The sequence below is a fragment of the Staurois parvus genome, unplaced genomic scaffold (genome assembly GCF_062004578.1).
Source record: "Staurois parvus isolate SC_StPar_1 unplaced genomic scaffold, SC_StPar_1.0 ptg000064l, whole genome shotgun sequence".
Classification (NCBI taxonomy): domain Eukaryota; kingdom Metazoa; phylum Chordata; class Amphibia; order Anura; family Ranidae; genus Staurois; species Staurois parvus.
In genome coordinates this window covers 259,403-286,997 of record NW_028317860.1, presented here as the reverse complement: position 1 = coordinate 286,997, position 27,595 = coordinate 259,403, and positions in this window count along the sequence as shown.

Below are 27,595 nucleotides of genomic sequence, written 5' to 3'. Positions count from 1 at the left end.
TCAGGTAGTGCTTAATAGTGCCACTTTTACATAGTGACTCTTCTACTGCACCAAATTAAAAAAATTACCTCTAGTTTTTAAATAACAAAAATAAAGGTAAATAAGACCAACTATAAGATGGCATATAGACACAAATAAAGAGCCTATCTCTGTACAATGTGCAGCATGCTTGTGGAGTGGCATATTTGTCTCCGCTGCAGCCATTCCTCTACGCCTCTCACTGATTGTAAAGGATACTGTCTGCTTCACAGCAATCAGTGATGTTGACAATGGGCAGAGCCTGATGGGGAAGTTAAGACACTAATTCCCCTTCTCACCTTGTGATTGACAGAAGTCAAGTCTATGGATCTCCTCATTGCTTGCTGTCAATCACAAGGGAGGTGGACCTGATGGGGAACTAGTGTCTGTGAATCCCCTTCAGGCTGCACCACCCTTCTTTTTGGGACAGTTGCAGCGGTAGGAGGAAGCTCAGCTGCTCTGAAGATGGAGCGTCTGTATAAAGACTCCAGTGTCAGTGCACCTCTGCATTCAGTGCATACCCCAGATTCATGTACCTGCTTTCAAAGGACACAGGAATATGTCTTCCACAGTGGCATTTCTCATGTGGAAGAACATCAGAATCCTAAACAGTGTCTTAGACACTTTTTTATGAATTCTTCCAGATTTGGGGTTGATTTAATAAAGGTGTTAAAGCTAAATGTGGCATTAATGGGAAAATGACCTAGAGCAACCAGATGAAACCATCATGGCGACTTTTAGAAGAAGGCATTGGAGTAAAAAAACAAAGGGGTTGGCAAATAAAGGAAAAAGGACTGTGCAGTTTGCAAAGTGCAGTTTCACTCTGCAAAAGCAGTTGCTTCAGAGCTTAGTAAATGTCAGCTCTACTGACTTCCACCATCCAATCTTGTACAAGCAAAAAGCAGTTTTTTTTTTCCTTGCATGTGATCGGTATTTTTTGCAAAGTTAAGCTTTATCTCATTTACTAAGCTCTGGAGCAACTGCTCTTGCAGAGTTCAACTGCACTTTGCAAAGTGCACACAGTCTTTTTTCCCTTTATTTGCCAACCTCTTTGTTTTCATTTACTCCAATGCCTTTTTTGGAAAGTTGCCGTGACAGTTTCATCTGGTTGCTGTAAATCATTTTCTCCTTAATGCCACATATAGCTTTAAAGTTTGATGGTGGGGCTATTTCCCATATGGAAGAAAAATATATTTGAAATTTATTTTAAAAATATTCTTCCCAAATATATTGCCATATATTTGAAATGATACAAAATATATGAAAAATATTTTTAAAAATACATTTCAAATATAATGTATGTCTTTAAAAATACAAATCTACATTTTGGAATGCATTTACAAATACCGTATTTTCCGGCGTATAAGACGACTTTTCAACCCATGAAAATCTTCTGAAAAGTCGGGGGTCGTCTTATAGGCCGGTATACGGCGAGCCGGTGTCAGGGCGGCACTTTTTCGAGGGGCGGCGCGGCGCCGCCCCCTTCCTCCTCCTCCAACGGACACTTAGTACAGGGGTGGGCAGAGGGGCTGCTGTACCTTACCTGGCACCGGTCCAGGTCCCACGACGATCCGGTCCAGGAAACGCGGCTGCTACTTCTTTCTGTTCGGCCGCTCGATGGTAGCGCAGCCGCTCGGCTCCGCCTCCTCACCGGTGATTGGGCTCCAGCACTGGAAAGGCACACAGGTGACCAATAACCGGCGAGGAGGCGGAGCCGAGCGGCCCTGTGAAAATCGAGCGGCTGAACTGAAAGAAGGAGCAGCCGCTCCTCTCCCCCACTGACACCAACGATGGGGCACTGTTCCTCCCCCACTGACACCAACGATGGGGCACTGTTCCTCCCCCACTGACACCAACGATGGGCACTGTTCCTCCTCCCCACTGACACCAACGATGGGGCACTGTTCCTCCCCCACTGACACCAACGATGGGGCACTATTCCTCCTCCCCACTGACACCAACGATGGGGCACTGTTCCTCCCCCACTGACACCAACGATGGGGCACTGTTCCTCCCCCACTGACACCAATGATGGGGCACTCTTCCTCTCCCACTGACACCAACGATGGGGCACTGTTCCTCCCCCACTGACACCAACGATGGGGCACTATTTTCCCCACTGATACCAATGATGGGGCACTATTCCTCTCCCACTGACACCAATGATGGGGCACTATTCCTCCTCCCCACTGACACCAACGATGGGGCACTATTCCTCCTCCCCACTGACACCAATGATGGGGCACTATTCTCCCCACTGATACCAATGATGGGGCGCTATTCCTCCTACTGACACCAATGATGGAGCACTATTCCTCCCACTGACACTAATGATGGGACACTATTCCTCCCACTGACACTAATGATGGGACACTATTCCTCCCACTGACACCAATGATGGGGCAGGATTCTTCCCACTGACACCAATGATGGGGCATGATTCTTCCCACTGACACCAATGATGGGGCACGATTCTTCCCACTGACACCAATGATGGGGCACTATTCCTCCCACTGACTAATGATGGGGCACTATTCCTCACACACTGACACTAATGATGGGGCACCATCATTGGTGTCAGTGGGAGGAATAGTGTCCCATCATTGGTATCAGTGGGAGGAATAGTGCCCCATCATTGGTGTCAGTGGATGAAATAGTGCCCCATCATTGGTGTCAGCGGGAGGAGTAGTGCCTCATCATTGGTATCAGTGGGAAGAATCCTGCCCCATCATTGGTGTCAGTGGGAGGAATAGCACCCCATCATTGGAATACCATACTGAAATAGCATACCATATTGAAATCAAATCTGATGTTTTTTCATTTTTATTTGGTGTGTTGGAAGAGGGGTAGTCTTATACGGTGAGTATAGCTCAAACCCTATATTTTAACAGGAAAAGTAGGGGGTCATCTTATACGCCCAGTCGTCTTATACGCCGGAAAATACGGTATATGTAAAAATATATGTTAAAAATCTGAAGAATATATTTATATATTTAAAAAATATATTTTTTTTAAAATATATTTTTTTAAAATATGTTCTTCAGATTTTTTTTAACATATAAAAAACTTATTTTAACATATATTTTTACATATATTTGAAATGTATTTTTAAAAATATTTTTCATATATTTTGTAATAAAAATGCATTTCAACATGCAGTGTATATATATATATATATATATATATATATTGCAATATATTGAATATGGCCAAAATTGTAGCATTTCAAATATATGGCAATATATTTGGGAAGAAATTTTTTTAAATATATTTTTCTTCCATGTGGTATAATAAAGCATTTGTGTCCTTCTCAGGGGTTATGACCAGAAATGTTTGTGCAAAATTCATAAAGGCCGCTATCTTTGGTATGTGCAACCAATTCAGCTAGTTCTTATGTGTAATGTTTGCATTATGGCACTATGGCTGTGACAAATTCATAAAAAAACACTGCTGTATCTGTAATGATAAAAGTGAAGGTAAATGAGACCTAATTCTTGTTGGAGTAAGCTTTGTCATAGACAGATAGGCTGCAGTTTAGTGCTGTAGGGGACAGTGTGATACACGTTGTATCCAGGGGCAGACTGACCATTTGGAAACTCGGGCACTGCCCGAGGGCCCGGGGTCAGTAGGGGGCCCCATGAGATGCCCCTGGTACCTTTTTCATAGGTTTTTTTGAGTTTGGGCAAGGATACAGGGGCCCCATGATCCCCTATTGCCCGGGGGCCCCATGAGTTGTCAGTCTGCCCCTGGTTGTATCACATCATACAGCTCTCTTTTTGAGTTTGAACTTTGTGTGAAGTGCATGTGTGAACTTTGTGTGAAGTGAAGTGCATTCATGTCACTGCACAGAAAAATGTCATGTAGGGCCACCCAGAGAGGTGCGATATTATGCAAATATGTTGCATATTATTGCACAATTCTGGAATGCAGAGAAACACTGGGGTTGATTTACTAAAACTGGAGAGTGCGAAATCCTGCGCCGCTATGCATAGAAACCAATCAGCTTCTAGTTTTTTTTGTCAAACCTTCATTCACCAAGCTGAAATTGGAATCTGATTGGTGACCATGCACAGCTGCACCGGAGTTTGCACTCTCCAGTTTTAATAAGCCAACCCCACTGTGTTCTGGTGTGAACATGACAAACAGAAAACAATTGTCATTGCATTTACCTGCACTTATCCATCAGGAAAAACGCAGGTAACTGCACATAGTGTGAAAGGACCCTTATTACATGACTCTGTTGCAAGTTGTGCCATTTGTCGCACAGAGGGGAAACATATTTCTAATGAGTGCTTACAACAGTATTTATGAATTCCAAGAAACGTATTTGGCAGTATCCTAAGGAAAATAGCATGACCCATGCAAGGGGAACTTTCTTTAACTTTCTGTTCTGATGACTGGTGTAACTAGCCTGCCACCAGGTGAGAGGAAATCTTTTTAGTAGTACTGACAATAATTAAACTCCTTGTTAGTAAACTGGTAAAGGGATACTGCCAGGTTTTTATTGCCCACAATGGGAAAAAGTGTCAGACTCCTGTCTTGAAACAGGTTCCATCAGGACAGGATATCATGATTAGAGATGAGCGAAGTATTCAAAAATTCGATTCGACTGATTCGGCGAATTCGTGGAAAAATTTTGATTCGAGTCGAATATATTCGCTGCGAATTTAACTTATAAAAGGGTGTTTCTAGGCTTCAGAGAGACTTTATATTAGTGCAGAACACTGTACCTTTAATTTAAATGCCCTTGGAGTCTGCTGGGGAAGAGAAATAATACTGACAGTCAGTATGACATGCAGATGAGTGCCGTCGATCTTAGAATCACCACACACTTCACTCATTTGGGCAGTCACGGGGCCAAAACCAGAGTGTGGAGCCACAGTGTGGCGATGGAGGCAGCAGCAATGGGAGGCCATACAGCACCCTATGACAAAAATGGAAACCACCAGCAGTGTGAGGAGACCTGAAAGTGGCACATGGCAGAGTGTGGCAATGGAGACAGCAGCAATGGGAGGCCGTACAGGGACCCATGACACACTCTGGACCTGGCAGCAGCATGAGGAGGCGGTACAGGGGCCCATGACAGATTACGGGCCTGGCAGCAGCATGAGGAGTTGGTACGGGGGCCCATGGCAGATTACGGGCCTGGCAGCAGCAATGGGAGGCCGTACAGCGACCCATGACACACTCTGGACCTGGCAGCAGCATGAGGAGGCGGTACAGGGGCGCATGACAGATTACGAGCCTGGCAGCAGCAACTTGGACAGGAGGACGTTCAGCTTCTGCACCGTCGGGTGCGTGCTCGCAAACTGTTGTCTCTTGGAAACGGATTCCAAGAAAGACTGCTGACGGAATCCGTGAAGAGGAGTAGCAGGAGAAGGAGCATCTGAACGAGCGGAATATGCCAACAAGCGACAACAGGGGCCCATGACAGATTACGGGCCTGGCAGCAGCATGAGGAGTCGGTACGGGGCCCATGGCAGATTAGGGGCCTGGCAGCAGCTATGGGAGGCCCGTAATCTGCCAGCACCCTATGACAAAAAATGGAACCCACCAGCAGTGTGAGGAGACCTGAAAGTGGCACATGGCAGAGTGTGGCGATGGAGACAGCAGCAATGGGAGGCCGTACAGGGACCCATGAGAGACTGTGGACCTGGCAGCAGCATGAGGAGGCGGTATAGGGGCCCATGGCAGATTAGGGGCCTGGCAGCAGCTATGGGAGGCCCGTAATCTGCCAGCACCCTATGACAAAAAATGGATCCCACCAGCAGTGTGAGGAGACCTGAAAGTGGCACATGGCAGAGTGTGGCGATGGAGACAGCAGCAATGGGAGGCCGTACAGGGACCCATGACAGACTCTGGACTTGGCAGCAGCATGAGGAGGCGGTATAGACGCCCATGGCAGATTAGGGGCCTGGCAGCAGCTATGGGAGACCCGTAATCTGCCAGCACCCTATGACAAAAAATGGAACACACCAGCAGTGTGAGGAGACCTGAAAGTGGCACATGTTTGGGGCATGATTCATGGCGGATTTAGTCAGTTGTGTCAGGAACTGGTGGTTTGAAATCCAGACTAATCCACGCCTGATTCATTTTCACAAACGTAAGTCTCTCCACACTTTGGGTGGACAGTCGTGTCCTCCGCGGAGTTGCAATACCTCCTGCCGCACTAAACACGCGCTCCGATGCCACGCTACTGGCCGGGCATGACAGCCTTTCAAGGGCAAATTCAGCTAGTTGGGGCCAAAGGTCAAGTTTCGTTGCCCAGTAGTCAAGGGGATTGTCTACCTCGGTTGGCAGGGTGCTGTCCAAGTAGGCCTAAGCCTGTTGTTTGAGGTCCTACTCCAGGTCCACCTGATGCTGATGCTGCTGCTGCTGCGGCTGGTTAGTAGTTTCCTCACTGCGCTGGTGAAGAAAGCTACTCATCATCGACTGCAGACTGAGGCAGCTGCTGCTGGTGGAGCTGCCACTGCTCCTACCACCCCACCCCTCCCCTGCTGCCATGGCAGCGGAACGCGAGCGCACAGGGCCCACAGTGTCTGAGGATGGACGTTGGCGCAGACAGGCAGAGACCAGCTGACTACATAGGTGGTTTTTATAGTACGTTATTTTGGCCTCCCTCTCAGCAGGTGTGAAAAAGGCCACCATTTTTGAACTGTAGCGAGGGTCCAACAAGGTGGACAGCCAAAAGTCATCCCTCTGTCTGATGGTTATTATTCGGCTGTCGGTACGCAAGCAAGCGAGCATGCTATGGGCCATTTGTGCCAAGGAATGCGAGGGACTCCCTGCCTCCATCTCCACAGCATACTGCCACGGTGCGTCTGGGTCCTCTGTCTCCTCTTCCTCCTCCTCTACCAGATGCTCCTGCTCCTCCACTCCTGTCCGCTGAGTGGAAAAACCACCCATTTCACTCAATAATTCCTGAGCACCAATATCCTCCTCTACCTCCTCCTCTTCTTCCTGTCCTGCCCCCACAGGGGTCATGTGGCATTGAGATCTGTGCGCCACGTCTACCGCACCCTGACCAGCCATTGTTAACAGCATTTGTTCCAGGACGTGCAACAGAGGAATGACGTCGTTCATCCCATAGTCCTGCCGACTCACGAATAGCGTGGCCTCCTCAAAGGGCCTGAGCAAGCGCAGGTGTCACGCATGAGCTGCCAATGGCTGACATCTAAGTTACACAGGGAGTACCTTTATCCGCTTTTAACATCAGGAAATCTGTGATGGCCTTTTGCTGTTCGTAAAGGCGGTCTAACATATGTAGGGTTGAATTCCACCTTGTAGCAACGTCAGAGCATGAGGAGTCGGTACGGGGGCCCATGGCAGATTACGGGCCTGGCAGCAGCAATGGGAGGCCCGTAATCTGCCAGCACCCTATGTCAAAAAATTCAACACACCAGCAGTGTGTGAGGAGACCTGAAAGTGGCACATGGCAGAGTGTGGCGAAGGAGACAGCAGCAATGGGAGGACGTACAGGGACCCATGAGAGACTCTGGACCTGGCAGCAGCATGAGGAGGCGGTATAGGGGCCCATGGCAGATTAGGGGCCTGGCAGCAGCTATGGGAGGCCCGTAATCTGCCAGCACCTTATGTCAAAAAATTCAACACACCAGCAGTGTGTGAGGAGACCTGAAAGTGGCACATGGCAGAGTGTGGCGATGGAGACAGCAGCAATGGGAGGCCGTACAGGGACCCATGAGAGACTCTGGACCTGGCAGCAGCATGAGGAGGCGGTATAGGGGCCCATGGCAGATTAGGGGCCTGGCAGCAGCTATGGGAGGCCCGTAATCTGCCAGCACCCTATGTCAAAAAATTCAACACACCAGCAGTGTGAGGAGACCTGAAAGTGGCACATGGCATGAGACACTGTGGACCTGGCAGCAGCATGAGGAGGCGGTACAGGGGCCCATGGCAGATTAGGGGCCTGGCAGCAGCTATGGGAGGCCCGTAATCTGCCAGCACCCAATGTCAAAAAATTCAACACACCAGCAGTGTGAGGAGACCGGAAAGTGGCACATGGCAGAGTGTGGCGATGGAGACAGCAGCAATAGGAGGCCGTACAGGGACCCATGAGAGACTCTGGACCTGGCAGCAGCATGAGGAGGCGGTATAGGGGCCCATGGCAGATTAGGGGCCTGGCAGCAGCTATGGGAGGCCCGTAATCTGCCAGCACCCTATGTCAAAAAATTCAACACACCAGCAGTGTGTGAGGAGACCTGAAAGTGGCACATGGCAGAGTGTGGCGATGGAGACAGCAGCAATGGGAGGCCGTACAGGGACCCATGAGAGACTGTGGACCTGGCAGCAGCATGAGGAGGCGGTATAGGGGCCCATGGCAGATTAGGGGCCTGACAGCAGCTATGGTAGGCCCGTAATCTGCCAGCACCCTATGTCAAAAAATTCAACACACCAGCAGTGTGAGGAGACCTGAAAGTGGCACATGGCATGAGACACTGTGGACCTGGCAGCAGCATGAGGAGGCGGTACAGGGGCCCATGGCAGATTAGGGGCCTGGCAGCAGCTATGGGAGGCCCGTATTCTGCCAGCACCCAATGTCAAAAAATTCAACACACCAGCAGTGTGAGGAGACCTGGAAGTGGCACATGGCAGAGTGTGGCGATGGAGACAGCAGCAATGGGAGGCCGTACAGGGACCCATGACAGACTCTGGACTTGGCAGCAGCATGAAGAGGCGGTATAGGGGCCCATGGCAGATTAGGGGCCTGGCAGCAGCTATGGGAGGCCCGTAATCTGCCAGCACCCTATGTCAAAAAATTCAACACACCAGCAGTGTGTGAGGAGACCTGAAAGTGGCACATGGCAGAGTGTGGCGATGGAGACAGCAGCAATGGGAGGCCGTACAGGGACCCATGAGAGACTCTGGACCTGGCAGCAGCATGAGGAGGCGGTATAGGGGCCCATGGCAGATTAGGGGCCTGGCAGCAGCTATGGGAGGCCCGTAATCTGCCAGCACCCTATGTCAATAAATTCAACACACCAGCAGTGTGAGGAGACCTGAAAGTGGCACATGGCATGAGACACTGTGTACCTGGCAGCAGCATGAGGAGGCGGTACAGGGGCCCATGGCAGATTAGGGGCCTGGCAGCAGCTATGGGAGGCCCGTAATCTGCCAGCACCCAATGTCAAAAAATTCAACACACCAGCAGTGTGAGGAGACCTGAAAGTGGCACACGGCAGAGTGTGGCGATGGAGACAGTAGCAATGGGAGGCCGTACAGGGACCCATGAGCGACCATGGACCTGGCAGCAGCATGAGGAGGCGGTACAGGGGCCCATGGCAGATTAGGGGCCTGGCAGCAGCTATAGGAGGCCCGTAACCTGCCAGCACCCTATGTCAAAAAATTGAACACACCATAGTGTGAGGAGACCTGAAAGTGGCACATGGCAGAGTGTGGCGATGGAGACAGCAGCAATGGGAGGCCGTACAGGGACCCATGAGAGACTCTGGACCTGGCAGCAGCATGAGGAGGCGGTATAGGGGCCCATGGCAGATTAGGGGCCTGGCAGCAGCTATGGGAGGCCCGTAATCTGCCAGCACCCTATGTCAAAAAATTCAACACACCAGCAGTGTGTGAGGAGACCTGAAAGTGGCACATGGCAGAGTGTGGCGATGGAGACAGCAGCAATGGGAGGCCGTACAGGGACCCATGAGAGACTCTGGACCTGGCAGCAGCATGAGGAGGCGGTATAGGGGCCCATGGCAGATTAGGGGCCTGGCAGCAGCTATGGGAGGCCCGTAATCTGCCAGCACCCTATGTCAAAAAATTGAACACACCAGCAGTGTGTGAGGAGACCTGAAAGTGGCACATGGCAGAGTGTGGCGATGGACACAGCAGCAATGGGAGGCCGTACAGGGACCCATGAGAGACTCTGGACCTGGCAGCAGCATGAGGAGGCGGTATAGGGGCCCATGGCAGATTAGGGGCCTGGCAGCAGCTATGGGAGACCCGTAATCTGCCAGCACCCTATGACAAAAAATGGAACACACCAGCAGTGTGAGGAGACCTGAAAGTGGCACATGTTTGGGGCATGATTCATGGCGGATTTAGTCAGTTGTGTCAGGAACTGGTGGTTTGAAATCCAGACTAATCCACGCCTGATTCATTTTCACAAACGTGAGTCTCTCCACACTTTGGGTGGACAGTCGTGTCCTCCGCGGAGTTGCAATACCTCCTGCCGCACTAAACACGCGCTCCGATGCCACGCTACTGGCCGGGCATGACAGCCTTTCAAGGGCAAATTCAGCTAGTTGGGGCCAAAGGTCAAGTTTCGTTGCCCAGTAGTCAAGGGGATTGTCTACCTCGGTTGGCAGGGTGCTGTCCAAGTAGGCCTAAGCCTGTTGTTTGAGGTCCTACTCCAGGTCCACCTGATGCTGATGCTGCTGCTGCTGCGGCTGGTTAGTAGTTTCCTCACTGCGCTGGTGAAGAAAGCTACTCATCATCGACTGCAGACTGAGGCAGCTGCTGCTGGTGGAGCTGCCACTGCTCCTACCACCCCACCCCTCCCCTGCTGCCATGGCAGCGGAACGCGAGCGCACAGGGCCCACAGTGTCTGAGGATGGACGTTGGCGCAGACAGGCAGAGACCAGCTGACTACATAGGTGGTTTTTATAGTACGTTATTTTGGCCTCCCTCTCAGCAGGTGTGAAAAAGGCCACCATTTTTGAACTGTAGCGAAGGTCCAACAAGGTGGACAGCCAAAAGTCATCCCTCTGTCTGATGGTTATTATTCGGCTGTCGGTACGCAAGCAAGCGAGCATGCTATGGGCCATTTGTGCCAAGGAATGCGAGGGACTCCCTGCCTCCATCTCCACAGCATACTGCCACGGTGCGTCTGGGTCCTCTGTCTCCTCTTCCTCCTCCTCTACCAGATGCTCCTGCTCCTCCACTCCTGTCCGCTGAGTGGAAAAACCACCCATTTCACTCAATAATTCCTGAGCACCAATATCCTCCTCTACCCCCTCCTCTTCTTCCTGTCCTGCCCCCACAGGGGTCATGTGGCATTGAGATCTGTGCGCCACGTCTACCGCACCCTGACCAGCCATTGTTAACAGCATTTGTTCCAGGACGTGCAACAGAGGAATGACGTCGTTCATCCCATAGTCCTGCCGACTCACGAATAGCGTGGCCTCCTCAAAGGGCCTGAGCAAGCGCAGGTGTCACGCATGAGCTGCCAATGGCTGACATCTAAGTTACACAGGGAGTACCTTTATCCGCGTTTAACATCAGGAAATCTGTGATGGCCTTTTGCTGTTCGTAAAGGCGGTCTAACATATGTAGGGTTGAATTCCACCTTTTAGCAACGTCACAGCATGAGGAGTCGGTACGGGGGCCCATGGCAGATTACGGGCCTGGCAGCAGCAATGGGAGGCCCGTAATCTGCCAGCACCCTATGTCAAAAAATTCAACACACCAGCAGTGTGTGAGGAGACCTGAAAGTGGCACATGGCAGAGTGTGGCGATGGAGACAGCAGCAATGGGAGGCCGTACAGGGACCCATGAGAGACTCTGGACCTGGCAGCAGCATGAGGAGGCGGTATAGGGGCACATGGCAGATTAGGGGCCTGGCAGCAGCTATGGGAGGCCCGTAATCTGCCAGCACCCTATGTCAAAAAATTCAACACACCAGCAGTGTGTGAGGAGACCTGAAAGTGGCACATGGCAGAGTGTGGCGATGGAGACAGCAGCAATGGGAGGCCGTACAGGGACCCATGAGAGACTCTGGACCTGGCAGCAGCATGAGGAGGCGATATAGGGGCCCATGGCAGATTAGGGGCCTGGCAGCAGCTATGGGAGGCCCGTAATCTGCCAGCACCCTATGTCAAAAAATTCAACACACCAGCAGTGTGAGGAGACCTGAAAGTGGCACATGGCATGAGACACTGTGGACCTGGCAGCAGCATGAGGAGGCGGTACAGGGGCCCATGGCAGATTAGGGGCCTGGCAGCAGCTATGGGAGGCCCGTAATCTGCCAGCACCCAATGTCAAAAAATTCAACACACCAGCAGTGTGAGGAGACCTGAAAGTGGCACATGGCAGAGTGTGGCGATGGAGACAGCAGCAATAGGAGGCCGTACAGGGACCCATGAGAGACTCTGGACCTGGCAGCAGCATGAGGAGGCGGTATAGGGGCCCATGGCAGATTAGGGGCCTGGCAGCAGCTATGGGAGGCCCGTAATCTGCCAGCACCCTATGTCAAAAAATTCAACACACCAGCAGTGTGTGAGGAGACCTGAAAGTGGCACATGGCAGAGTGTGGCGATGGAGACAGCAGCAATGGGAGGCCGTACAGGGACCCATGAGAGACTGTGGACCTGGCAGCAGCATGAGGAGGCGGTATAGGGGCCCATGGCAGATTAGGGGCCTGGCAGCAGCTATGGGAGGCCCGTAATCTGCCAGCACCCTATGTCAAAAAATTCAACACACCAGCAGTGTGAGGAGACCTGAAAGTGGCACATGGCATGAGACACTGTGGACCTGGCAGCAGCATGAGGAGGCGGTACAGGGGCCCATGGCAGATTAGGGGCCTGGCAGCAGCTATGGGAGGCCCGTAATCTGCCAGCACCCAATGTCAAAAAATTCAACACACCAGCAGTGTGAGGAGACCTGAAAGTGGCACATGGCAGAGTGTGGCGATGGAGACAGCAGCAATGGGAGGCCGTACAGGTACCCATGACACACTCTGGACTTGGCAGCAGCATGAAGAGGCGGTATAGGGGCCCATGGCAGATTAGAGGCCTGGCAGCAGCTATGGGAGGCCCGTAATCTGCCAGCACCCTATGTCAAAAAATTCAACACACCAGCAGTGTGTGAGGAGACCTGAAAGTGGCACATGGCAGAGTGTGGCGATGGAGACAGCAGCAATGGGAGGCCGTACAGGGACCCATGAGAGACTCTGGACCTGGCAGCAGCATGAGGAGGCGGTATAGGGGCCCATGGCAGATTAGGGGCCAGGCAGCAGCTATGGGAGGCCCGTAATCTGCCAGCACCCTATGTCAATAAATTCAACACACCAGCAGTGTGAGGAGACCTGAAAGTGGCACATGGCATGAGACACTGTGGACCTGGCAGCAGCATGAGGAGGCGGTACAGGGGCCCATGGCAGATTAGGGGCCTGGCAGCAGCTATGGGAGGCCCGTAATCTGCCAGCACCCAATGTCAAAAAATTCAACACACCAGCAGTGTGAGGAGACCTGAAAGTGGCACACGGCAGAGTGTGGCGATGGAGACAGTAGCAATGGGAGGCCGTACAGGGACCCATGAGCGACCATGGACCTGGCAGCAGCATGAGGAGGCGGTACAGGGGCCCATGGCAGATTAGGGGCCTGGCAACAGCTATAGGAGGCCCGTAACCTGCCAGCACCCTATGTCAAAAAATTGAACACACCATAGTGTGAGGAGACCTGAAAGTGGCACATGGCAGAGTGTGGCGATGGAGACAGCAGCAATGGGAGGCCGTACAGGGACCCATGAGAGACTCTGGACCTGGCAGCAGCATGAGGAGGCGGTATAGGGGCCCATGGCAGATTAGGGGCCTGGCAGCAGCTATGGGAGGCCCGTAATCTGCCAGCACCCTATGTCAAAAAATTCAACACACCAGCAGTGTGTGAGGAGACCTGAAAGTGGCACATGGCAGAGTGTGGCGATGGAGACAGCAGCAATGGGAGGCCGTACAGGGACCCATGAGAGACTCTGGACCTGGCAGCAGCATGAGGAGGCGGTATAGGGGCCCATGGCAGATTAGGGGCCTGGCAGCAGCTATGGGAGGCCCGTAATCTGCCAGCACCCTATGTCAAAAAATTCAACACACCAGCAGTGTGTGAGGAGACCTGAAAGTGGCACATGGCAGAGTGTGGCGATGGACACAGCAGCAATGGGAGGCCGTACAGGGACCCATGAGAGACTCTGGACCTGGCAGCAGCATGAGGAGGCGGTATAGGGGCCCATGGCAGATTAGGGGCCTGGCAGCAGCTATGGGAGGCCCGTAATCTGCCAGCACCCTATGTCAAAAAATTCAAAACAACAGCAGTGTGAGGAGACCTGAAAGTGGCACATGGCATGAGACACTGTGGACCTGGCAGCAGCATGAGGAGGCAGTACAGGGGCCCATGGCAGATTAGGGGCCTGGCAGCAGCTATGGGAGGCCCGTAATCTGCCAGCACCCTATGTCAAAAAATTCAACACACCAGCAGTGTGAGGAGACCTGAAAGTGGCACATGGCAGAGTGTGGCGATAAAGACAGCAGCAATGGGAGGCCGTACAGGGACCCATGAGAGACTCTGGACCTGGCAGCAGCATGAGGAGGCGGTATAGGGGCCCATGGCAGATTAGGGGCCTGGCAGCAGCTATGGGAGGCCCGTAATCTGCCAGCACCCTATGTCAAAAAATTGAACACACCAGCAGTGTGTGAGGAGACCTGAAAGTGGCACATGGCAGAGTGTGGCGATGGAGACAGCAGCAATGGGAGGCGTACAGGGACCCATGAGAGACTCTGGACCTGGCAGCAGCATGAGGAGGCGGTACAGGGGCCCATGGAAGATTAGGGGCTTGGCAGCAGCTATAGGAGGCCCGTAATCTGCCAGCACCCTATGTCAAAAAATTCAACACACCAGCAGTGTGAGGAGACCTGAAAGTGGCACATGGCATGAGACACTGTGGACCTGGCAGCAGCATGAGGAGGCAGTACAGGGGCCCATGGCAGATTAGGGGCCTGGCAGCAGCTATGGGAGGCCCGTAATCTGCCAGCACCCAATGTCAAAAAATTCAACACACCAGCAGTGTGAGGAGACCTGAAAGTGGCACATGGCAGAGTGTGGCGATGGAGACAGCAGCAATGGGAGGCCGTACAGGGACCCATGAGAGACTCTGGACCTGGCAGCAGCATGAGGAGGCGGTATAGGGGCCCATGGCAGATTAGGGGCCTGGCAGCAGCTATGGGAGACCCGTAATCTGCCAGCACCCTATGTCAAAAAATTGAACACACCAGCAGTGTGTGAGGAGACCTGAAAGTGGCACATGGCAGAGTGTGGCGATGGAGACAGCAGCAATGGGAGGCCGTACAGTGACCCATGAGAGACTCTGGACCTGGCAGCAGCATGAGGAGGCGGTACAGGGGCCCATGGAAGATTAGGGGCTTGGCAGCAGCTATAGGAGGCCCGTAATCTGCCAGCACCCTATGTCAAAAAATTCAACACACCAGCAGTGTGAGGAGACCTGAAAGTGGCACATGGCATGAGACACTGTGGACCTGGCAGCAGCATGAGGAGGCGGTACAGGGGCCCATGGCAGATTAGGGGCCTGGCAGCAGCTATGGGAGGCCCGTAATCTGCCAGCACCCTATGTCAAAAAATTGAACACACCAGCAGTGTGAGGAGACCTGAAAGTGGCACATGGCATGAGACACTGTGGACCTGGCAGCAGCATGAGGAGGCGGTACAGGGGCCCATGGCAGATTAGGGGCCTGGCAGCAGCTATAGGAGGCCCGTAATCTGCCAGCACCCTATGACAAAAAATGGAACACACCAGCAGTGTGAGGAGACCTGAAAGTGGCACATGGCAGAGTGTGGCGATGGAGACAGCAGCAATGGGAGGCCGTACAGGGACCCATGAGAGACTCTGGACCTGGCAGCAGCATGAGGAGGCGGTATAGGGGCCCATGGCAGATTAGGGGCCTGGCAGCAGCTATGGGAGGCCTGTAATCTGCCAGCACCCTATGTCAAAAAATTCAACACACCAGCAGTGTGTGAGGAGACCTGAAAGTGGCACATGGCAGAGTGTGGCGATGGAGACAGCAGCAATGGGAGGCCGTACAGGGACCCATGAGAGACTCTGGACCTGGCAGCAGCATGAGGAGGCGGTATAGGGGCCCATGGCAGATTAGGGGCCTGGCAGCAGCTATGGGAGGCCCGTAATCTGCCAGCACCCTATGTCAAAAAATTCAACACACCAGCAGTGTGTGAGGAGACCTGAAAGTGGCACATGGCAGAGTGTGGCGATGGAGACAGCAGCAATGGGAGGCCGTACAGGGACCCATGAGAGACTCTGGACCTGGCAGCAGCATGAGGAGGCGGTATAGGGGCCCATGGCAGATTAGGGGCCTGGCAGCAGCTATGGGAGGCCCGTAATCTGCCAGCACCCTATGTCAAAAAATTCAACACACCAGCAGTGTGAGGAGACCTGAAAGTGGAACATGGCATGAGACACTGTGGACCTGGCAGCAGCATGAAGAGGCGGTACAGGGGCCCATGGCAGATTAGGGGCCTGGCAGCAGCTATGGGAGGCCCGTAATCTGCCAGCACCCAATGTCAAAAAATTCAACACACCAGCAGTGTGAGGAGACCTGAAAGTGGCACATGGCAGAGTGTGGCGATGGAGACAGCAGCAATGGGAGGCCGTACAGGAACCCATGAGAGACTCTGGACCTGGCAGCAGCATGAGGAGGAGGTACAGGGGCCCATGGCAGATTAGGGGCCTGGCAGCAGCTATGGGAGGCCCGTAATCTGCCAGCACCCTATGTCAAAAAATTCAACACACCAGCAGTGTGTGAGGAGACCTGAAAGTGGCACATGGCAGAGTGTGGCGATGGAGACAGCAGCAATGGGAGGCCGTACAGGGACCCATGAGAGACTCTGGACCTGGCACCTGCATGAGGAGGCGGTATAGGGGCCCATGGCAGATTAGGGGCCTGGCAGCAGCTATAGGAGGCCCGTAATCTGCCAGCACTCTATGTCAAAAAATTCAACACACCAGCAGTGTGAGGAGACCTGAAAGTGGCACATCTCATGAGACACTGTGGACCTGGGAGCAGAATGAGGAGGCGGTACAGGGGCCCATGGCAGATTAGGGGCCTGGCAGCAGCTATGGGAGGCCCGTAATCTGCCAGCACCCTATGTCAAAAAATTGAACACACCAGCAGTGTGAGGAGACCTGAAAGTGGCACATGGCATGAGACACTGTGGACCTGGCAGCAGCATGAGGAGGCGGTACAGGGGCCCATGGCAGATTAGGGGCCTGGCAGCAGCTATAGGAGGCCCGTAATCTGCCAGCACCCTATGACAAAAAATGGAACACACCAGCAGTGTGAGGAGACCTGAAAGTGGCACATGGCAGAGTGTGGCGATGGAGACAGCAGCAATGGGAGGCCGTACAGGGACCCTTGAGAGACTCTGGACCTGGCAGCAGCATGAGGAGGCGGTATAGGGGCCCATGGCAGATTAGGGGCCTGGCAGCAGCTATGGGAGGCCCGTAATCTGCCAGCACCCTATGTCAAAAAATTCAACACACCAGCAGTGTGAGGAGACCTGAAAGTGGCACATGGCATGAGACACTGTGGAGCTGGTAGCAGCATGAGGAGGCGGTACAGGGGCCCATGGCAGATCAGGGGCCTGGCAGCAGCTATGGGAGGCCCGTAATCTGCCAGCACCCTATGTCAAAAAATTGAACACACCAGCAGTGTGAGGAGACCTGAAAGTGGCACATGGCAGAGTGTGGCGATGGAGACAGCAGCAATGGGAGGCCGTACAGGGACCCATGACAGACTCTGGACTTGGCAGCAGCATGAGGAGGCGGTATAGGGGCCCATGGCAGATTAGGGGCCTGGCAGCAGCTATGGGAGGCCCGTAATCTGCCAGCACCCTATGTCAAAAAACTGAACACACCAGCAGTGTGTGAGGAGACCTGAAAGTGGTACATGGCAGAGTGTGGCGATGGAGACAGCAGCAATGGGAGGCCGTACAGGGACCCATGACAGACTCTGGAGACTCTGGACTTGGCAGCAGCATGAGGAGGCGGTATAGGGGCCCATGGCAGATTAGGGGCCTGGCAGCAGCTATAGGAGGCCCGTAATCTGCCAGCACCCTATGTCAAAAAATTCAACACACCAGCAGTGTGAAGAGACCTGAAAGGGCACATGGCATGAGACACTGTGGACCTGGCAGCAGCATGAGGAGGCGGTACAGGGGCCCATGGCAGATTAGGGGCCTGGCAGCAGCTATGGGAGGCCCGTAATCTGCCAGCACCCTATGTCAAAGAATTGAACACACCAGCAGTGTGAGGAGACCTGAAAGTGGCACATGGCATGAGACACTGTGGACCTGGCAGCAGCATGAGGAGGCGGTACAGGGGCCCATGGCAGATTAGGGGCCTGGCAGCAGCTATAGGAGGCCCGTAATCTGCCAGCACCCTATGACAAAAAATGGAACACACCAGCAGTGTGAGGAGACCTGAAAGTGGCACATGGCAGAGTGTGGCGATGGAGACAGCAGCAATGGGAGGCCGTACAGGGACCCATGAGAGACTCTGGACCTGGCAGCAGCATGAGGAGGCGGTATAGGGGCCCATGGCAGATTAGGGGCCTGGCAGCAGCTATGGGATGCCCGTAATCTGCCAGCACCCTATGACAAAAAATGGAACACACCAGCAGTGTGAGGAGACATGAAAGTGGCACATGGCAGAGTGTGGCAATGGAGACAGCAGCAATGGGAGGCCGTACAGGGACCCATGAGAGACTCTGGACTTGGCAACAGCATGAGGAGGCGGTATAGGGGCCCATGGCAGATTAGGGGCCTGGCAGCAGCTATGGGAGGCCCGTAATCTGCCAGCACCCTATGACAAAAAATGGAACACACCAGCAGTGTGAGTAGACCTAAAAGTGGTACATGGCAGGGGCATGATTCATGGCGGATTTAATCAGTTGTGTCAGGAACTGGTGGTTTGAAATCCAGACTAATCCACGCCTGATTCATTTTCACAAACGTGAGTCTCTCCACACTTTGAGTGGACAGTCGTGTCCTCCGCGGAGTTACAATACCTCCTGCCGCACTAAACACGCGCTCCGATGCCACGCTACTGGCCGGGCATGACAGCCTTTCAAGGGCAAATTCAGCTAGTTGGGGCCAAAGGTCAAGTTTCGTTGCCCAGTAGTCAAGGGGATTGTCTACCTCGGTTGGCAGGGTGCTGTCCAAGTAGGCCCAAGCCTGTTGTTTGAGGTCCTGCTCCAGGTCCACCTGATGCTGCTGCTGCTGCGGCTGGTTAGTAGTTTCCTCACTGCGCTGGTGAAGAAAGCTACTCATCATCGACTGCAGACTGAGGCAGCCACTGCTGGTGGAGCTACCACTGCTCCTACCACCCCACCCCTCCCCTGCTGCCATGGCAGTGGAACGCGAGCGCACAGGGCCCACAGTGTCTGAGGATGGACGTTGGCGCACAAAGGCAGAGACCAACTGACTACATAGGTGGTTTTTATAGTACGTTATTTTGGCCTCCCTCTCAGCAGGTGTGAAAAAGGCCACCATTTTTGAACGGTAGCGAGGGTCCAACAAGGTGGACAGCCAAAAGTCATCCCTCTGTCTGATGGTTATTATTCGGCTGTCGCTACGCAAGCAACCGAGCATGCTATGGGCCATTTGTGCCAAGGAATGTGAGGGACTCCCTGCCTCCATCTCCACAGCATACTGCCACGGTGCGTCTGGGTCCTCTGTCTCCTCCTCCTCCTCCTCCTCCTCTACCACATGCTCCTGCTCCTCCACTCCTGTCCGCTGAGTGGAAAAACCACCCATTTCACTCAATAATTCCTGAGCACAAATGTCCTCCTCTACCTCCTCCTCTTCTTCCTGTCCTGCCCCCACAGGGGTCATGTGGCGTTGAGATCTGTGCGCCACGTCTACCGCACCCTGACCAGCCATTGTTAACAGCATTTGTTCCAGGACGTGCAACAGAGGAATGACGTCGTTCATCCCATAGTCCTGGCGACTCACGAATAGCGTGGCCTCCTCAAAGGGCCTGAGCAAGCGGCAGGTGTCACGCATGAGCTGCCAATGGCTGACATCTAAGTTACACAGGGGAGTACCTTTATCCGCTTGTAACATCAGGAAATCCGTGATGGCCTTTCGCTGTTCATAAAGGCGGTCTAACATGTGTAGGGTTGAATTCCACCTTGTTGCAACGTCGCAGATCAGGCGATGCTGTGGAATTCCGTTCTGCCGCTGCAGCTCAAGGAGGGTGTACTTTGCGGTGTAGGAATGGCTGAAATGCATGCAAGCAAAGTTTACGTGACATTTTAAGGATGTCTTGCAGTGGGATGGTGGATTTTAGGAACCGCTTGACAACCAGATTGAACACGTGAGCCATGCATGGCGCATGGCACAACCTTCCTTGACGCAGAGCAGACACCATGTTCTTTCCGTTGTCGGTCAACATGGTTCCGATTTTCAGTTTGCGCGGAGACAGCCATCTGTTTCTCTGTTCATTACACAGAGAAGTTCCTCCCCTGTGTGACTACGTTCGCCAAGGCATACCAGGTGCAGCACAGCGTGACACCGTTGCGCCCTGCACATGTGATATGCCGGTCGGGTAATGGGACTTGGCACGGGGGTGGCGGCTGAGGACACGAAGGAAGAAGAGGTGGTAGAGGCGGACATGTTTTGTGGACCAAGGACGTGCAAACGTGGAGGCAAAAGCGGCGTGACCTGTCCAAGTTGCTGGTGCGGCTGTGACGGCACCACGTTCACCCAGTGGGCCGTAAATGACATGTACTGTCCCTGACCGTAGTTACAGCTCCACACGTCGGCACTGCCGTGCACTTTGGCAGAGACCGACATGCTTAAAGACTGGCCCACCATCTCTTCTACATGTGAATGCAGGGCTGGCACTGCCTTTTTGGCGAAGAAATGACGGCTTGGCACTCTCCACCGCGGCGCGGCACAAGCCATCATTTCTCGGAAAGGTGCTGAATCCACCACTTGGAAAGGGAGGGACTGCAGCACCAGCAACTTGGACAGGAGGACGTTCAGCTTTTGCACCGTCGGGTGCATGCTCGCAAACTGTTGTCTCTTGGAAACGGATTCCAAGAAAGACTGCTGACGGAATCCGTGAACAGGAGTAGCAGGAGAAGGAGCATCTGAACGAGCGGAAGATGGCAACGAGTGACAACTCCCCTCAGCAGAGGTGCTGGAACCTTGACTGGCTGATAGAGGGCGATTGACGTCGGGTGACGGAGCAAGTAACGGAGCGGGTGATGGAGCGGGGGCTGGGGCGGGCAGAACCGCCGTATCTTTATCACGGTTTTCCCAGGCCACCAAATGGCGACGCTGCATATGCTGCCGCAACGCTGTAGTCCCAACATGGGCCCCCTGGCCACGCTTGACTTTCTGGCCACATAGTCGACATACGGCTACGTTTACTTCCTCGGGCGGCTTGACGAAAAATTGCCACACCGCCGAGTAGGAAACTTTGCCCCCGATACTCCTCACTGGCTGACTGCTGCTTCCTCCGTGCACACCGGCACCACTACTGGCCGTGGTGGTAGGCTGCAGTGGAGCTGGTGCTGTACTCCGTGGCCGTTTGCCTCCACTGACACTGCTGCGACCCTTCTGCCTCCTGGGCAACCCACCGACTGTTTTGCTCGCTGCCAAGCTGCCACCCTCTTCTCCTGATGATGCGGAAGCAATAGCCTGATGACGACGAGGCTGCCAAGTGCGATCAGCCTCCTCATCATCAATTAGGGTCTCCGCCTCACTACTAGCCCCCTCGGCTGCGTGTGGGTCAGGAGACAGACCTGTCTCTAGACCGGCTACCAAGCCACTCTCCTCGCCACTACTTCTTCGCCTGGCTGCTGAAGAGGCGGATGTCTCCCCCCTTTCCTGACCGCCCTCTGTTTGCTCTTCCTCACTGTACAGTGGGGCTGAGCCCACAGCATGCGATACTTCGCTTGGTGAGGGAACACCAAAGGACAGGGGCAGGTAGAGGACACGTGATTTCAGTGGGCTTGGTCCCGGGCCATGCCAACTAACGGTTGTGTCTGACGTACCCACCGACCGTTGGCTGTAGGTGTCAGAGGTGACCTGGGAAGAGGAAGACGACCGAGCCAACCAATCAATGACGGCAGGGTTGTCGGTGGAGACATGACCGCTGGATGACTACGGGAGCACTGGCCTCTGGCTGCGAATAGTGCTGCCTCGACCCCTTCCTCTGCTGCCACGTCTGCTCGCTCCTAAAACATTGCCTCCTCTGCCACTCCTCTGCATGTTGTCTGACATACTCTTTAATTAAACGATTCTGTGTCCCTGAGTAACAATTCTGTGTCTGTCCCTGAGTAACAATTCTGTGTCCCTGAGTAACGTTTCTGTGGCCCTAAGTAACAGTTCTGTGGCCCTCAGTAACAATTCTGTGTCCCTCAGTAACAATTCTGTGTCCCTCAGTAACAATTCTGTGTCTGTCCCTGAGTAACAATTCTGTGTCTGTCCCTGAGTAACAATTCTGTGTCCCTGAGTAACAATTTTGTGTCCCTCAGTAACAATTCTGTGTCCCTGAGTAACAATTCTGTGTCCCTGAGTAACAATTCTGTGTCCCTGAGTAACAATTCTGTGTCTCTCAGTAACAATTCTGTGTCCCTCAGTAACAATTCTGTGTCCCTGAGTAACAATTCTGTGTCTGTCCCTGAGTAACAATTCTGTGGCCCTAAGTAACGTTTCTGTGGCCCTAAGTAACGGTTCTGTGGCCCTCAGTAACAAATCTGTGTCCCTCAGTAACAATTCTGTGTCTGTCCCTGAGTAACAATTCTGTGTCCCTAAGTAACGTTTCTGTGTCCCTAAGTAACGTTTCTGTGGCCCTAAGTAACGTTTCTGTGGCCCTAAGTAACGATTCTGTGGCCCTAAGTAACGTTTCTGTGGCCCTAAGTAACAGTTCTGTGGCCCTCAGTAACAGTTCTGTGGCCCTCAGTAACAATTTTGTGTCCCTCAGTAACAATTCTGTGTCTGTCCCTGAGTAACAATTCTGTGTCCCTAAGTAACGTTTCTGTGGCCCTAAGTAACGGTTCTGTGGCCCTCAGTAACAATTCTGTGTCCCTCAGTAACAATTCTGTGTCTGTCCCTAAGTAACAATTCTGTGGCCCTAAGTAACGTTTCTGTGGCCCTAAGTAACGTTTCTGTGGCCCTAAGTAACGTTTCTGTGGCCCTCAGTAACAATTCTGTATCCCTCAGTAACAATTCTGTGTCTGTCCCTGAGTAACAATTCTGTGTCCCTAAGTAACAATTCTGTGGCCCTAAGTAAAGTTTCTGTGGCCCTAAGTAATGTTTCTGTGGCCCTAAGTAACGATTCTGTGGCCCTAAGTAACGTTTCTGTGGCCCTAAGTAACGTTTCTTTGGCCCTCAGTAACAAATCTGTGTCCCTCAGTAACAATTCTGTGTCTGTCCCTAAGTAACAATTCTGTGGCCCTAAGTAACAATTCTGTGGCCCTCAGTAACAAATCTGTGTCCCTCAGTAACAATTCTGTGTCTGTCCCTAAGTAACAATTCTGTGGCCCTAAGTAACGTTTCTGTGGCCCTAAGTAACGGTTCTGTGGCCCTCAGTAACAATTCTGTGTCCCTCATTAACAATTCTGTGTCTGTCCCTAAGAAACAATTCTGTGGCCCTAAGTAACGTTTCTGTGGCCCTAAGTAACGATTCTGTGGCCCTCAGTAACAAATCTGTGTCCCTCACTAACAATTCTGTGTCTGTCCCTAAGTAACAATTCTGTGGCCCTAAGTAACGTTTCTGTGGCCCTAAGTAACGGTTCTGTGGCCCTCAGTAACAATTCTGTATCCCTCAGTAACAATTCTGTCTGTCCCTGAGTAACAATTCTGTGTCCCTAAGTAACGTTTCTGTGGCCCTAAGTAACGATTCTGTGGCCCTAAGTAACGATTCTGTGGCCCTAAGTAACATTTCTGTGGCCCTAAGTAACGGTTCTGTGGCCCTCAGTAACAATTCTGTGTCCCTCAATAACAATTCTGTGTCTGTCCCTAAGTAACAATTCTGTGGCCCTAAGTAACGTTTCTGTGGCCCTAAGTAACGATTCTGTGGCCCTCAGTAACAAATCTGTGTCCCTCAGTAACAATTCTGTGTCTGTCCCTAAGTAACAATTCTGTGGCCCTAAGTAACGTTTCTGTGGCCCTAAGTAACGATTCTGTGGCCCTCAGTAACAATTCTGTATCCCTCAGTAACAATTCTGTCTGTCCCTGAGTAACAATTCTGTGTCCCTAAGTAACATTTCTGTGGCCCTAAGTAACGTTTCTGTGGCCCTAAGTAACGATTCTGTGGCCCTAAGTAACGTTTCTGTGGCCCTTAGTAACAATTCTGTGTCCCTCAATAACAATTCTGTGTCTGTCCCTAAGTAACAATTCTGTGGCCCTAAGTAACGTTTCTGTGGCCCTAAGTAACGTTTCTGTGGCCCTCAGTAACAATTCTGTGTCCCTCAATAACAATTCTGTGTATGTCCCTAAGTAACAATTCTGTGGCCCTAAGTAACGATTCTGTGGCCCTCAGTAACAAATCTGTGTCCCTCAGTAACAATTCTGTGTCTGTCCCTAAGTAACAATTCTGTGGCCCTAAGTAACGTTTCTGTGGCCCTAACTAACGGTTCTGTGGCCCTCAGTAACAAATCTGTGTCCCTCACTAACAATTCTGTGTCTGTCCCTAAGTAACAATTCTGTGGCCCTAAGTAACGATTCTGTGGCCCTCAGTAACAATTCTGTGTCTGTCCCTAAGTAACAATTCTGTGGCCCTAAGTAACGTTTCTGTGGCCCTAAGTAACGATTCTGTGGCCCTGAGTAACAAATCTGTGTCCCTCAGTAACAATTCTGTGTCTGTCCCTAAGTAACAATTCTGTGGCCCTAAGTAACGATTCTGTGGCCCTCAGTAACAATTCTGTGTCTGTCCCTAAGTAACAATTCTGTGGCCCTAAGTAACGATTCTGTGGCCCTCAATAACAAATCTGTGTCCCTCAGTAACAATTCTGTGTCTGTCCCTAAGTAACAATTCTGTGGCCCTAAGTAACGTTTCTGTGGCCCTAAGTAACGATTCTGTGGCCCTCAGTAACAATTCTGTATCCCTCAGTAACAATTCTGTCTGTCCCTGAGTAACAATTCTGTGTCCCTAAGTAACGTTTCTGTGGCCCTAACTAACGATTCTGTGGTCCTAAGTAAACGTTTCTGTGGCCCTAAGTAACGTTTCTGTGGCCCTAAGTAACGTTTCTGTGGCCCTCAGTAACAATTCTGTGTCCCTCAATAACAATTCTGTGTATGTCCCTAAGTAACAATTCTGTGGCCCTAAGTAATGATTCTGTGGCCCTCAGTAACAAATCTGTGTCCCTCAGTAACAATTCTGTGTCTGTCCCTAAGTAACAATTCTGTGGCCCTAAGTAATGTTTCTGTGGCCCTAAGTAACGATTCTGTGGCCCTCAGTAACAAATCTGTGTCCCTCACTAACAATTCTGTGTCTGTCCCTAAGTAACAATTCTGTGGCCCTAAGTAACGATTCTGTGGCCCTCAGTAACAATTCTGTGTCTGTCCCTAAGTAACAATTCTGTGGCCCTAAGTAACGTTTCTGTGGCCCTAAGTAACGATTCTGTGGCCCTGAGTAACAAATCTGTATCCCTCAGTAACAATTCTGTCTGTCCCTGAGTAACAATTCTGTGTCCCTAAGTAACGTTTCTGTGGCCCTAAGTAACGTTTCTGTGGCCCTAAGTAACGATTCTGTGGCCCTAAGTAACGTTTCTGTGGCCCTAAGTAACGTTTCTGTGGCCCTTAGTAACAATTCTGTGTCCCTCAATAACAATTCTGTGTCTGTCCCTAAGTAACAATTCTGTGGCCCTAAGTAACGTTTCTGTGGCCCTAAGTAACGTTTCTGTGGCCCTCAGTAACAATTCTGTGTCCCTCAATAACAATTCTGTGTATGTCCCTAAGTAACAATTCTGTGGCCCTAAGTAACGATTCTGTGGCCCTCAGTAACAAATCTGTGTCCCTCAGTAACAATTCTGTCTGTCCCTAAGTAACAATTCTGTGGCCCTAAGTAACGTTTCTGTGGCCCTAACTAACGGTTCTGTGGCCCTCAGTAACAAATCTGTGTCCCTCACTAACAATTCTGTGTCTGTCCCTAAGTAACAATTCTGTGGCCCTAAGTAACGATTCTGTGGCCCTCAGTAACAATTCTGTGTCTGTCCCTAAGTAACAATTCTGTGGCCCTAAGTAACGTTTCTGTGGCCCTAAGTAACGATTCTGTGGCCCTGAGTAACAAATCTGTGTCCCTCAGTAACAATTCTGTGTCTGTCCCTAAGTAACAATTCTGTGGCCCTAAGTAACGATTCTGTGGCCCTCAGTAACAATTCTGTGTCTGTCCCTAAGTAACAATTCTGTGGCCCTAAGTAACGATTCTGTGGCCCTCAATAACAAATCTGTGTCCCTCAGTAACAATTCTGTGTCTGTCCCTAAGTAACAATTCTGTGGCCCTAAGTAACGTTTCTGTGGCCCTAAGTAACGATTCTGTGGCCCTCAGTAACAATTCTGTATCCCTCAGTAACAATTCTGTCTGTCCCTGAGTAACAATTCTGTGTCCCTAAGTAACGTTTCTGTGGCCCTAACTAACGATTCTGTGGTCCTAAGTAAACGTTTCTGTGGCCCTAAGTAACGTTTCTGTGGCCCTAAGTAACGTTTCTGTGGCCCTCAGTAACAATTCTGTGTCCCTCAATAACAATTCTGTGTATGTCCCTAAGTAACAATTCTGTGGCCCTAAGTAATGATTCTGTGGCCCTCAGTAACAAATCTGTGTCCCTCAGTAACAATTCTGTGTCTGTCCCTAAGTAACAATTCTGTGGCCCTAAGTAATGTTTCTGTGGCCCTAAGTAACGATTCTGTGGCCCTCAGTAACAAATCTGTGTCCCTCACTAACAATTCTGTGTCTGTCCCTAAGTAACAATTCTGTGGCCCTAAGTAACGATTCTGTGGCCCTCAGTAACAATTCTGTGTCTGTCCCTAAGTAACAATTCTGTGGCCCTAAGTAACGTTTCTGTGGCCCTAAGTAACGATTCTGTGGCCCTGAGTAACAAATCTGTGTCCCTCAGTAACAATTCTGTGTCTGTCCCTAAGTAACAATTCTGTGGCCCTAAGTAACGATTCTGTGGCCCTCAGTAACAAATCTGTGTCCCTCAGTAACAATTCTGTGTCTGTCCCTAAGTAACAATTCTGTGGCCCTAAGTAACGTTTCTGTGGCCCTAAGTAACGATTCTGTGGCCCTCAGTAACAATTCTGTATCCCTCAGTAACAATTCTGTCTGTCCCTGAGTAACAATTCTGTGTCCCTAAGTAACGTTTCTGTGGCCCTAACTAACGATTCTGTGGCCCTAAGTAAACGTTTCTGTGGCCCTAAGTAACGATTCTGTGGCCCTAACTAAAGTTTCTCTGTCCCTAAGTAACGTTTCTGTGTCCCTAACTCTCTCCCTGCATACAGCCAGGTCTGCCTCTGTTGAATGACTGGAGGCAAATGGAGAATTCTAAAATGGCCGCTATTTATAGCTCGACCATTACACTGTGCTGGCTGGCTGGCTGCTGATTGGCTAATGCGATGACATGTCATGAATGAATGCATTATGGGTCAGTGCGCCTTGTCTGCGCGCCTTCCCAGACATCCCCGCTCCGTCGCCGCACATGTCGCCGCCATTTTAGGAAAAATTTTGATTCGCGCATCCGAAGTCTGCTTATTTTCGGATTCGACGCGAATCTAAATTTTCCTAATATTCGAAACGAATTCCA